The sequence below is a fragment of the Protopterus annectens genome, chromosome 2.part1, assembly GCF_019279795.1.
Source record: "Protopterus annectens isolate FY-2018-M chromosome 2.part1, PAN1.0, whole genome shotgun sequence".
NCBI classification, from domain to species: Eukaryota; Metazoa; Chordata; order Ceratodontiformes; family Protopteridae; genus Protopterus; species Protopterus annectens.
This window is the reverse complement of record NC_056729.1, coordinates 859483631-859496922: the sequence shown is the minus strand read 5'-3', so window position 1 is coordinate 859496922 and position 13292 is coordinate 859483631.

The following is a 13292-nucleotide window of genomic DNA, read 5'->3' as shown; positions in this document are numbered from 1 at the left end:
TAGGAGGTGTGACTGTGTTTAGCCAACTTTGCTCAACTTTGCCCAGTGTTGCCCTATGTTGCTCAACGTTGCCCAACGTTACCCGACATTGCGCTAGTTAGCGCAGTGCGTAGCTACTCGCAAACATGTTCTGTTTGCGCTAGTTGACGCGATGCACAGCTACGCGCAAAGCCATTGCGCTAGTTAAAGCAGTGCTAAGCTATGAGCAATTATACTTAAATGTGCTTAATACTGGTAAACTTTGCTTAGCAGTGCTTCACATTGCTTAAGATACGTTACTTATGCATTCATCAGTAAGCATAACCAATTCACCTTCTTATATATGTATTAAATATTGTTCACTACTACATAGGCCATTTCAATGCTTTTTACCAAATTTTAAAAGATAAATGTCAGGAATTATTTTTCTATACAGATTTCATACAGAAAATACAAAGAGAAGTGGAGGGACTCGAACTGGGAATGCCTCCTCTTTGTGCGAAGGCTCTACCACTATGCTATTGCTATTTGGCTTAATTTGCATATAAGTGTCTTATTATCCTCTTCGATGCCTAAACTACTAACTGTAGCTAAGCAATGGGCACACATGTGCAAACACGCACAAATACGGGCAGCTATTTTGGGAATAATAAAAAAAAAATAAGAGTTTTACATTTTATAATTGTACAGGGGTTTAGAATGTGGGGGAGTGTAGTGTTGCGTATGTACACATTTGAGCAGACTCTCTCATGTCATTTACATTTGATGATTGTGGGACTTGCAAGAGCATGGATTTTTGGACTGCTTGGCAGTCTGACATGCCCCCTGCACTCGTGCACACTCCATGTTAGCCTTAGAGTTGAGTCAGCGCGCCCTCATGAATATGCATGGAGTGCTGACGTCATCCTCTTAGGCTGCAGTTTCCATGTAAAAATTATTTAGTCTTACACGGAGGATTAGTGCATCCTGGGGATTGTCAATTAACTATAAAATAAATAAGTATAATGCAGAAAAAAAGTTAAATTATCTTTCATATGCAGTTTACATGCTTGCAGTGAAGTTTCTATCTGTGTTGTGGCCGAGTATGTTATTGTTTCTTGCTTTATTGTTAAAGGTTTACATAAAACTAAAATTGTACTTGTTTACAAAAAGGAAAAAAAAACAAACATGCTTTAACATTATGTGACTTTCCTTGTAAATAAGGATTGAGGAAAGGGAAAAGGAAACATTCTTCATTGTCTTCTTATTTTTTCTTACTTATCTTGCTTACATTTGAATAAATATGTCTCTTCAAAGAATATATTACTCCAATCCATTTGCTCTGTTTGTTCAAGAACTTTATTTGTTTGCAGAAATGATAAAGCAGGGTCAGGATCTTCAAAGAGTTTAAGCCAATTTGTAAGGAAAAAAACTTTAGTCTAGCTGGGAATAATAAATGTAGTTTTATTTGCTTCTTTTTAAATTCTCTAATAAGTAGAATGAATTGTTTTCTTTTTGCCATCACTGTTGTTGAGTACTCATTGCCAAAACACATTTATATAATATTTAAGTGGCGATTTAGCCAATGCAGTTTTAAGAACCAATTCTTTGTCTTGAGCTAAAATTAACTTCACCGCTATAGATCTCAGCGAATAATCAGGTTTTACAGCAGGTTTACCTAGGGACCAGTGTTCTCTCTCTATCCCAAAAGAGAGAGCTTCAGGGAGATCTAAATTCTTACAAAGCCAGGCAGTTAAAAGGAAGTCATATTGTTACCTTCAGTACCTTCAGAAAGTCCAAATATATGAATATTATTCCTTTGAGATCTATTTTCAAGGTCATCAACTTTAGCTGACAAGATTTTATTTTGTTTAATAAAAATCCAATGTTGTTTTCTCCTTCATTTAGCCTGCCATTCATAATATTAAGGGATTCTTCGATGCCAGAGATCTGATTTTTCTGTACCTGAAGAGGAACATTAATTTGTTCCATTTGTTTGGAACAATCTTTATTAAAATCGTCAATTTTATTGTCCAGTCTACCATTTTTAATGATAATTCTTGAATATGAGAAAAAAGTAACTGAAGCTCTTTCTTACAAGAATCCTGAAGTGCTGCCTTACTGTAGCTCATGTCGCTGCCAGGTACAGTGAAATAAATTACTTTTACAGAGTTTTTGACAGGAAAGTTATTAGATTTTCAATTTTTTTCTTGAAATAATCCTTTATTACACCAAGGGCTATTGAAATGCATTAGTTTGAACTATTAAGGATTATTCAAACAAAAAAATTCCTGTCAGAAATATATCTTTTGTAGCAGAGCAGTGAAGAAATGCTGCTATCCTTGTCTCATGCTGGCCATGCCCCAGGATTGGCTAGTTTTGATGAGTACCAAAAAGCGTAATGTAGTCTTACTGCAGTTGAATATTTGCTTGTGTTTGATTCACCAGTTGTTTAGAGAGTATAGGATAATTTGATGCTGGATCTGAATATCAGCATGGGAGTGTCTCAATCTGAGTATTACCATATAATTGTTGTGTAAAAGAATGGAGCATTCTGAGATTCCCTTATTTAGTGCAGCTCATACCTCTCAACCCTTTAGAGCAAGAAATCTTGACAAAGCTATAAATAATGGGGGGAAGGCCCAAAAATAAGGTCACTTTTTTAAATATTGCTCTAACAAACTTAGAAAAAGTGATAGAATAACATATTTTGCTTTAGCATGAATTTTCTGAAGGGTATGAAGTCTGAATCTCAAATGTCTGTAATTAACTTCTGACTTCAACCCTCAATGACTTGCCAATGATCTGCCATAAAACCACAATTTTATGAGAAACAGGCCAAAAATATGAGGCAAAAGTCTAGACATTCTGTGAAAATCTGTGCACTTGAGAGGTATGGTGCAGCTTCATCAGATGTCAGAGTCATGGACTAAAACTAAATGCCAAGAAATGCATAATAGTATCTTTTGGGAAGTCATCCATCCCTGGTAACTCTAATATTGACAACAAACCCCTTAGAGTTGATCAAGTAGTCAGGGACTTAGGGACACACATAGATAGTAATCTAGCCTTTGATCATTATGTGTCTACAGTGATGAGGAAATTATTCAATATTGTGCAACTTATAAACAAAGGTATGGCATCTAAGTCCAAGGAAGGCATTGTTTCACTGAATTCGGCATTCATCAGACCTATCATTGAGTACAGTGCCCCCTTTGGTATTTACCTAACCAGGCATATTCAACAACTGGAATGTCCACAGAGGTTTGCCACTAAAAGAATACAGGGCATAAGTAAAATATCCTATGCAGACAACCTCAAGGACCTTTCCCTGTATTCTGTTTCCTACAGGCTTTTGAGGGGAGATCTATGCCTGGCATACAGGGCATTTTCAGACACCACTCTAATGGACCTCCTGCATATCTGCAAAACAAACAGTACTAGAATTATCCATTCTAAAGACTAAATCCTTACCTGGAATATAAATAGGACCTGCTGGAGAGATAGGTATGTATCCCAGAGACTACCCCAGCTATGGAACAGGCTCCCCATCCATGTGAAACAGAGTTCCTCCCTAGTCCAATTCAAATGCAACTTGGACAATTGGATGGGAAACTGGAAATTCATCCTTGGTTTGGCACCTATGTCTCTAATGCAAACAGGTAACCTGTAAATGGTTCATCTCATCTCCCAGACCCATGCTTGCACTTATCAGGGGTAACAGAACCTGTCAGAAATTTGGGATGCATGGCTAGTCTTAAAAAGGCCATTGTGGTCGTTAGCTTATTAAACACCTATGAACCTATGAACCTATAAGGAAGAGCCTATATTGGCACCATTGGTAAAGAAGTTGTTGAACCAAGATGAAATGTCATGCCTGACTGACACGACTGCTGATGCAGTTTTGAAGGAAAAGACTGTGGTCAATGAGGTTAAAAGTTTTTGTCGGATTATGAAGGAGGGCTTTTGGAAGTCTGGTTTGTCCACATTTAGGAAAATGGTATCTGCAAGGGTCCATAGGGTGGTCATTATTCTATGGCCTTTCCAAAAACAATTCTGTTTTAGGGACAGAAGGTGGTATTGTTTAATGCATGTGGACAGTTCAGTATAGATAGTTTTTCTAGAACTTTATCAAGTGTGGAAAGAATGGTGATCAGCCTGAAATATGAGATATTGTTTTTTAAACTTTAGAAAGTGGTCCGATCAATGCTGCTTTCCAGATTTGAGACATAGATTTTTGGTTAAGCAAGGTTATAGATACACAGTACATTAGTTGTGATTTATTCTTTACAGTAGTGCATAAACAAAGAATAAATACTATCACGTGGGGGATTCATTTGTAGAAATCTGACCTAGTACTGATTCCTTATCCTTCAACATGATTGGCTTGATAGTAAAATGATGCAATGAAAAGGGATGAGGATAGGTGGTCTGAATGGGATGAAGAATAGTCTCTGAGTTTGAGGAAGGTTGCTGAATTCTGCATGAATTTCTGTAGTTGATAGGTTTTATGAGCAGTACAGAGTATCATGAATGGTATTATTACAAGGGGATGTCTTCCAGTTATTAAGTTTACTTCTTTTCAGAAGTGCTTTAGTCTACCTAGTTGAGAGATTTGTTTGGATTTAAGATGGTTGGGTTTATGTCAGCATATGGCCTTCTTTCAAAGTTTATGAAGAATGACAAAGTGTATGCATGTGTCAGGGATAGGTTTTTGTTTCCATGTATACAAATCATCATCTTTCAAACTGACAAATTGCATATTCCTTTGCCAACTAGTCATTTTTATTTTGTTTCATTAGCTTTTTATTTGGGTGAAAGAGTTTGTCTTGAAGAAGAAGAAGAAGAGTTTGGATAAGGTTTTCAGATGAAAAGCTGGGGTCTTGATATTATAGCAGCTAGTACATAAGAGTAAATATGGGTGTCTAACAATATTATGCTCGAAAGTTTAGGAAGGAAGTTAGCAGTCAACAAGTTCCAGACAGGAGTATTAGTTGGAATGTAGTTTAAGAAAAGCTGTTTCTATATTTATTTGCATGAGGCCAAGACAAGCAAGGAATTCAGATGTGGTTATTCCAAGGCCAAAGAAATTAAGATTAAAGTAATTGGGAATGATGAAGTTGCTGTGCTTGGGAAAGGCTGAAGTAATTCTAAGAATTATGGATTTGAACTTGCTAAGAGTGAAAGGAGTAAAATGGTACGTGACAGCTAGAAGACTTGGGTTGTGTTTTGATAAGGGAAACTATAAAAGTACACAATTCACCAGGAACCAGGACTAGAAAACCAATGAACAAGCAAAGCAAACCAGCTGTAAACACAACCACAACAGAGTCCCAGGCAGATTCAACCAAAAACAATTTAATAAAACTGAGCGCTTTCATCTAGTGGTACGAAGACTTCATCAGAGTTAGTCAAACAGGTGAAAAGAGCTCACATAAATACAATAACCTTAATTAGTCACATGACCACACTCCTACAAGTGATTAAAACAGATTTAAAAATATACCCCCCAGGAAAAAAAGCACACAATACAATAAACCATACAAAAATACCAACATTACCTAAAAGGTTAATACATTGTAACAGTTAAACTACATGTTAAACTAAATAAGATTTCAGCCTTAAAATGTAAAAGTAATCATTTAGGGTCAGAATATGTTAATGCATTGCCTATAGCAATGCCCTTGGGGTTGAGATGGTTGTTGTTGAATATTAGTGTTCTTCCCCATGATCTGTTGTCTGGTCCTGTGTCAATGTGATAATTTTAGGAAGGGATTATGAAATAAAACTTGATTTAAGGCATGACCCTGCGACAGCTGCTATGGTAACAGAGCAAGAAGATAGGAGTGTGCTTATTTGGTCTAGTTTGATTTTGATATGGTGTGCTTTAAAATGCAGATGAAAGTTTAGATGCATTGATGTTGTTAGATATGAAATGACTGTATGGTAGGCAAGGATTTACTTCTATAAAATACTTATAAGGAGTGTGAAGAGAATAAGCATGGACTTGAAAAAGAGTTTGTAAAGGTTGCTTAAAGGGCCATGGATTTAATAGAGTAATATTTGTGACCCTGCTGCTGTATAACTGGTTTGAAGGTTATTGGTAAATGTATTGAAGGAATGATACAATGTGATGTAAAGATGTGTAGGAATGGTCAGAGTTTTTGATGTGTTAACAAATATAGGTGTGTATGCAAAAGAGCGTGAAAAGGGGCAGTAGCTTTTGGATGAGAGAATAAAAGGGTGAGTAGTAACTGGGTTGCAATGTACATCGTCATGATATACTATAAAATAGGTGAAAGTACACTGAATTGTACAAGAGAGAATGGAATGAAATTTGCAGGTATAATATGGAAAGGGTTGTCAGAAAGAAAGCATGTGAAGATTGTGTGGGTTTGGAGAAATTCTGGGATTATAGATAATTGCTCATTTTTAAAGCTGAAGCAGATAAAAAGGATATGAAATGCAGGAGAGATAAGTGTTTGTTGAAAATTGTTTTGGAAATGGAAAAGAGGGACTCTGAGTGGGGAAATCCTCTCTAGGTGAATGTAAGTGATAGAAGTGACTGAGTTGTAAGGGCTCCAACACCCAAAACCCACTACCCTGATACTACTCCATCCCATATCTGGAGAATTAAGATATAATGTTGTCATATCCTGGGTATTATTAGCTAGGCATGTAAAGGCCCCTATTAGCCTATTAATCCCCTATTGAGATTGGATAAGATGTTAGAAACTTGCTGTAATGTACATTGTATTGATTAGAATATGTAAAGGGAAGCTAGATTATGAGAAGGCTTGTGTATAAGAAAAAATGTTTGACAAGAATATCCTCTTCAGCATATTCACTTAATAACTGGTATTTATTGTCTCATGACACATTGTAAATGTTTAATATTAGTCATCCTGACATTATAGTATAAAGAAGAAACATGCCTAAAACAGAACCTGGAACATAATAGTAGCCAAGAAAATATATAGAACTGAGTATGCCATGTGAAAAAGAACAATATCCAAGAAAATATATAGAACAGAGTATTCCTGTAAAAACATACAGTTTTCTGCATTTCTACACAGTGATTACTGTATTTCCTTAAAACTCAGCTTAACTTAATATAGCTGTATTTAGACTGAGTTGTAATAAAAATAAATGATCTACCTTTCTGTCTGTTAGCCTGTATATGTATATGTATATATATTTGTCTGCATGTCTGTCGTGCTTAATAGTAAATCTTAAAGGTTATTTATTCTGTGTTACTAGCAGTGCTGTTATACAATGAAATAGAGAAATCAGATATATTATGCATCCATCCTAATGTAAATTTTTTAAAAACGGAAATAAGTAGATACATTTTTGGCCTATACTTTGTCCAAAAACTTAGCTTGAAGAAAAGACATTCCATATTTTGTAAGTAGTGCCACGTTTGTTAGAAGTGATTTAAATTCCTTTATTGCAGAGTTTTAATAGAGCATTAAAAATTGTTTATGTCCCTGATATTCAGAAGCAGGCAGTGTTGGTTTATCTGTAAGAAAGGCTCTTCCATGGACCTCAGTAATTTCAGATCAATCAGCCTCATAAGCACTCTGTGCAAGGTGCATGGACAATCATCACGACACTTATTCCAACAGATAAGGAAAACCTCCTTCTCTACGACCTAACCTAGATATATTTGTGAAAGGCAGATCGTATATGCTTAGCTCATAATTTGAGAGTATGACCACTATCCTTACTGATTGTTTGTCCACACAATTTACTGCAATCTGGCTAAAGCATTTAAAACTATATCTCAAATTAGAGGCATATGTAAATGCAAGGAAATTAAGGCAGACCTATCCATGATAATATGTGGCTACTCACAGAGCTGTAGTTAGCAAATCCTTTTTTCCTGGGTAACATACCCATTTGGTGTCCTTGTCCTGCTGTCAAAAAGTAATCATAATGGTAATTAACAACAGAGTGCAAGTTTTCAACCTCTTTATTTTAATACTTTAACAGTCAACAAAATGACATCAAGGGACTGTAATAATAATTAGTTTGAGGCTGCCAGAAAACTGTCAGAATGTTTCTCTGTTTTGATTCTTTTAAAGAAGTACAGATTGAAAAACAATTCACAAGCTGTTTATTAAATGACTGCTTGGGAGTTGTCAAACTTTTTATTGTCGTGTGCCACTTATCATTTGGCACCCAGTGCAGATATTGTGTTTACCCCCACCTCTGCTACAACACTAGGTCCAAAGTTAGCTGTGTGGCTGAACACCAGGAATTAGAATACAAAAAACACTTATCCTAAACATCCCTTATCACCAGTGGAGTCCCTGAGGCAGTAATTCTGCATATTTTTTTCTCAGAGTCTAACCAAATATTCAGATGACTGCAGACTTAGCATCATTGTTCTTATCCCTGCTGGCCCTACATCTTTTCAAAGTAGCAATTAATATTACTAAATAATATGAATGGGACTTCATTGTAAAAAAACAGCATTCTGTTATTTGGCAGAAAAAGAAATGCTAATTCATAACAGCTAAATGTTGACAAAACAGTAAAACAGCTTGGAGTTCCAGTAGATGGTAACATTTTGATTTAATACCCATAATAGCTACTACCATCTACAAAACGTATTGAGTTGCTCAACTAATATTATGAATGTGTGCCAGCTGTACTGGACAGATAACTGTATGCTTTATACAGCCTGATTTCAGTCTGTTATAGAATATGATACTCCAATCTATAACCTACTCACATGCCATAAAGTGCAGTTGGAGAAGTTACAGGTATTCCTCACAAAAAGAATGTAATGGTCTCAAGTCTTGCACCCAGATAAACATGACCCCAAAAAGGGGCTTGCTATTGTCAGTGTGGCTCTTGTTAAACTTCCCTGGCAGATATGTAATTTTCAGTGTTCTAATAATTTCTGCAGGACTCTGTAGTACTAGATGTTTTTTATGTTATCTGGCTTAACTACAACCTTTCCTATGGAATAGTAGTACCACAGCCCTAAATTTAAATGACATTGTCTTTTTGGTGGCTTTGATGCTTCATGCTGTCTTTCCTCATACATGTCTCCCCTTACCACTTAAAAATTAGTAAGATGTCTCCTGGAAATGCTTAGCTAACACATACCTTTTTTCATAATTAACTATTCTGTTATTAATGCCTGTTTCTGTACTTTACAACACTCCAGGTAATATAAATGACAACAAGATCTAACTTTACTTGTGCTACATAGATAGAACATTTCACTTACTTACAGTTTCGGTAGTGAAAGTATGTGTGACCACACTCTGCATATGCAAGCACACACTGATTTCCTGACACCAGTGCCTGGATCCCTGCCTGCCTCATTCTCATCCTATTTCCAGTGCCCCAGCCACCCCTGAATCATACAAATGATTTTCTCCCATCTCACCCCACTCTTCACTCAACTAACTCCCTTCCATTAAACAAATACACACTTACTCATCACCTCCTGTCCACTTTTATTATTTACTCATACTCACTGAATACAAACCATAAGCTTTATCTAACATACCTCAAAGGATTTTCACATGCAAACATGCACTCACCTACCTCTAATTCCAAAATATAAACATAACTAATATCTATTACCAAAAGTTGCACACCAGCTAGAGTACAATCATATCATGACTTCCAATCATCAATATTCCCTTTTTTATAGAAAATATATCTTTGCCATAACCAGAACCCACCAACATCATTACTACCAGTGCTCACTTTTAACTTACTCACTGCCTTTCACTTTACTCTTAAACACTCCTCATAGGTTCATAGGTTGTTACTAAGCTAATAGCCACCAGGGTCCTTACAAGCTGAGCTACAAACACCAAACTATTTAGGTCCCGAGTATCTTGGGCATCTCTAGGAGGGGAAGGACATGTTAGTAGGGAGGTAATAAAGGGATTTTTTGGGGGGATATTAAGGGTGTTAGAGTTCATATTTATGGCCTCTCTCCATAAGAAACATGGGGGCCAGACCAGGAATAAATTTGTGATTTCCCATCCAGTTGTATAGATTAAAGAGCATCTTTCGTGAAGTACATCACATTCATAGTGAAGTGGGGTGACAGTATATTGCAAATGAGTTTCATAGGTAAATACTAAGCTATCAGTCTGCCAACCATTACAAGCCTGTCCAATAGCTAGAGGTCAGAATCAAACCCTGTATCTTATAGCTATGAGGTAAAGATCATAACAATTATGCTAACTTGTATTTTTTTTTTTGCAACACTTGCTTCTTCACAGTCCTAATCTGCTAGCACTATAATTACTTATTCTAACATACTACTCACTATCTCCACTTTTATTTGGCACTCAAACTTTACCCACAAGGAACATAGCTAAACAAACAGAATCTCTCCTATTTTTAGCATCGACCCCCCCCCCAACCTAGCCACTCTTAAAGTATCACAATGCTTTACCTTATGTTATTCAGCATTGTCATCTTTCATCAATCAAATGTATCCTACTATCACACCATTATCACAGCCTCTTCACCATCATCTTTTGCAGCAACATTTCTTTAATATCAGCATACAAAGCCATTGTTATCCATCTCACCAAATTTCATCAGTACCACCTTCCAACATCCCCCCTTAGCATCAGAACTACACCTCTCCACCTCTCCTCCAGTTTTTTCAAAAGAAAGCTAAACTCATCAGTTTGTAAAACTCTGCCAAACCTCTACATACTACTATGCAGTGGTGACATTCACCCTAGCACAGAACCTCCACCAGTCTTAACATTAACCTACATCCAAAGCATTCCTGCTAAAAAAAAAAATCCACACATCATTCAACAAACCATCTCAAAGTTTCAGCATTAACATTCATAGTATCTGTAACAAATTCTCCCTGATACAAACACATATTCTGAAAATTGCCAGGCATGCTAATTTTTAACTGAAACCTAGCTAAAACCATCCATATCCAATGAAGAAATTACCCCGACAGGGTACAATACTATATGCTAGACAGGGGTCCAGGGAAGTAAATATTGTGGGAATTGTTATGGCTAGGCTTGTACAGGCCGTAGGGCTGATAGCCTAGTACCAACTTATTAACCTATGAACTTATGCCTATCTATGCCTAGATGTTTGTCTTTTCGGCTTTTCCCGGTTAGGGGTCGCCACAGTGGAACTCCGGTCAGCTAATGATTGGCAGTAGATTTTTATGGTGCCGAGTTGCCAGCCCAACACCCAACCTTCAGCAAAGACATGCCCATGCACGCATGTCTTATGGAGGCCACTCAACCGCGGGGAGGACATTCAGACTCCATACAGAAGGCATGCCAGCTGAGAATTGAACGGGAAAACCTCTTGCTGTGAGGCAACAGTGCTACCACTGTACCACCATGGCATGAACCTATGCCTAGATAAACTCTCAAAAAAAGGAGATATAGTCATCTTTGAGGATTATCTCCAAGTGAGACCCTACCCTAAGGAAATCCACCAGTTTAAAAAAATGTCAAAATATCAATGTCTATTCTGCAGGTTTATCAGCAAGAAAACAATATGTATAATTGCCCTATACCTCCTATTAGGACCACATGGCAGTACTCAAACAGTGGAAAAAATCCTATCCTGGACTAATGAAAACATTCCCCACAAACTATTATATTTACAGATACTAACATCAACTGTACCTGTTGAAATCCCAATTCCCTAGATGCTGAACTTCAGTCCAGCATTCATCTCCTTCATATCTCTGTATTTTATCCAACCAATATTTTTCCCATCTTGATATCATAAGCTAGTAAATTCTGACTCTATACCTGGCTGTGTCATTACTAAATCTCCCCCAACAAAATAACATAAATTGGCATTCTATCACACTATGTAAGTGACCAAATATGCCATTTACATCCTCACATTTATTAGAAAGTTTGTCTAATATAATCTACTTGGAAACCTCTCTAAATGTAACCAAGACAGATTCACAGACACTATACAGCTGTATAGCTGGTCTGTCCTCATTTATTTATTAGTATTTATTTATTTATTTACATTGGTTTACTGGGAAAGTCTAACTGGGACGGAACCCCATTTTCAGTGGAGGCCCGAGGAGAAAAGCTCCACAGAAATATAAACAAAATACAATAATTAGATAGTACAGCAGTATACATATAGTAAGATGCGGAATGCACACCATTCAGTTAGTCTGAACACAGAATTATTCAGTACTGTTTTCTAGCAGATTCAAATTCAAAAACGAAAATCACACAAGCATTTCAGTAAAGATCACTGTGAGAATAATGAAATTAGTACTGTGTACATATTAAATAATAGTTATGAACATATGACATGCACTCATGCATTATTAAATTTACTAAATCCACATGTCCTTATAAGAAAGAAACAAGTCAAAACTAGCCCAACTCCTTGGCTAACCCTATCCACAAAGCAACTTATGAGACAAAATGACAAAGACTGGTGACATGGAAAACCAGTGAAATATCTTATTCATGCCAGGCTTACCAAGATCTCAAAAACAGAGCCAAAACCCGTGTCCTAATAGACAAAAAAAGAGTTCATTAACCATAAAAATCAGAACAGTAAATCAGATAAGAAGTTCTGGACCAGTCTATCCCATCTCCAACTAGTGCAAGTGCATTGTTAAATTCATCTCAGTACAATATTATATGTGCCCCTAACACCCACTTTATATACCTGCTACATCTCTTTGTTACAAAGACTTTACAGACAAATACCCAATTCATATATCACCTACCACTAAACCAGATAAGTACACCACACAACCTATCACCACAAAACTGGTTGCTAGCTCTCAAAACTCAAGCCCACCATGATAGCTCCTGATAACCTTTCATTTTATTTCCTTAAAATAGCTGTTGATGTCATAGCTTACCCATACTATAAATATGCTAATTAATACATCCATGCAAGAATCTTTTTTTTTTCACTGCTGAAAACAATCTTTCATCCTATCACTGTATAAAAGTGATATTGACCGAACCAAACAGTTTCAGGCCTATAAATGTCATATCTCCTCCGTCTCCCTAAGATTCCAGAGAAAAGTATTTGCGCACAATTATTTCAATACCACTTTGCAGACAGCATTCTATCTTCAACTCAACATGAGTTTTGACAAACTCATAGGATCAATGTTTCATTTTCATCTTTTCTTGGCATTATCATTACCTGCAAACATGGAGAAACAATGGCTGAGTGTCTATTGCCTTTCTTAATCTATTCAAAAGATTGAACACTGTCACCCAATAAACGACAAAAACACATGCAGCTTAATCTCTCACCCTCCTCAGTCTTCTGGTTCTCATCTTACCATTCTAGCAGGTCACAAA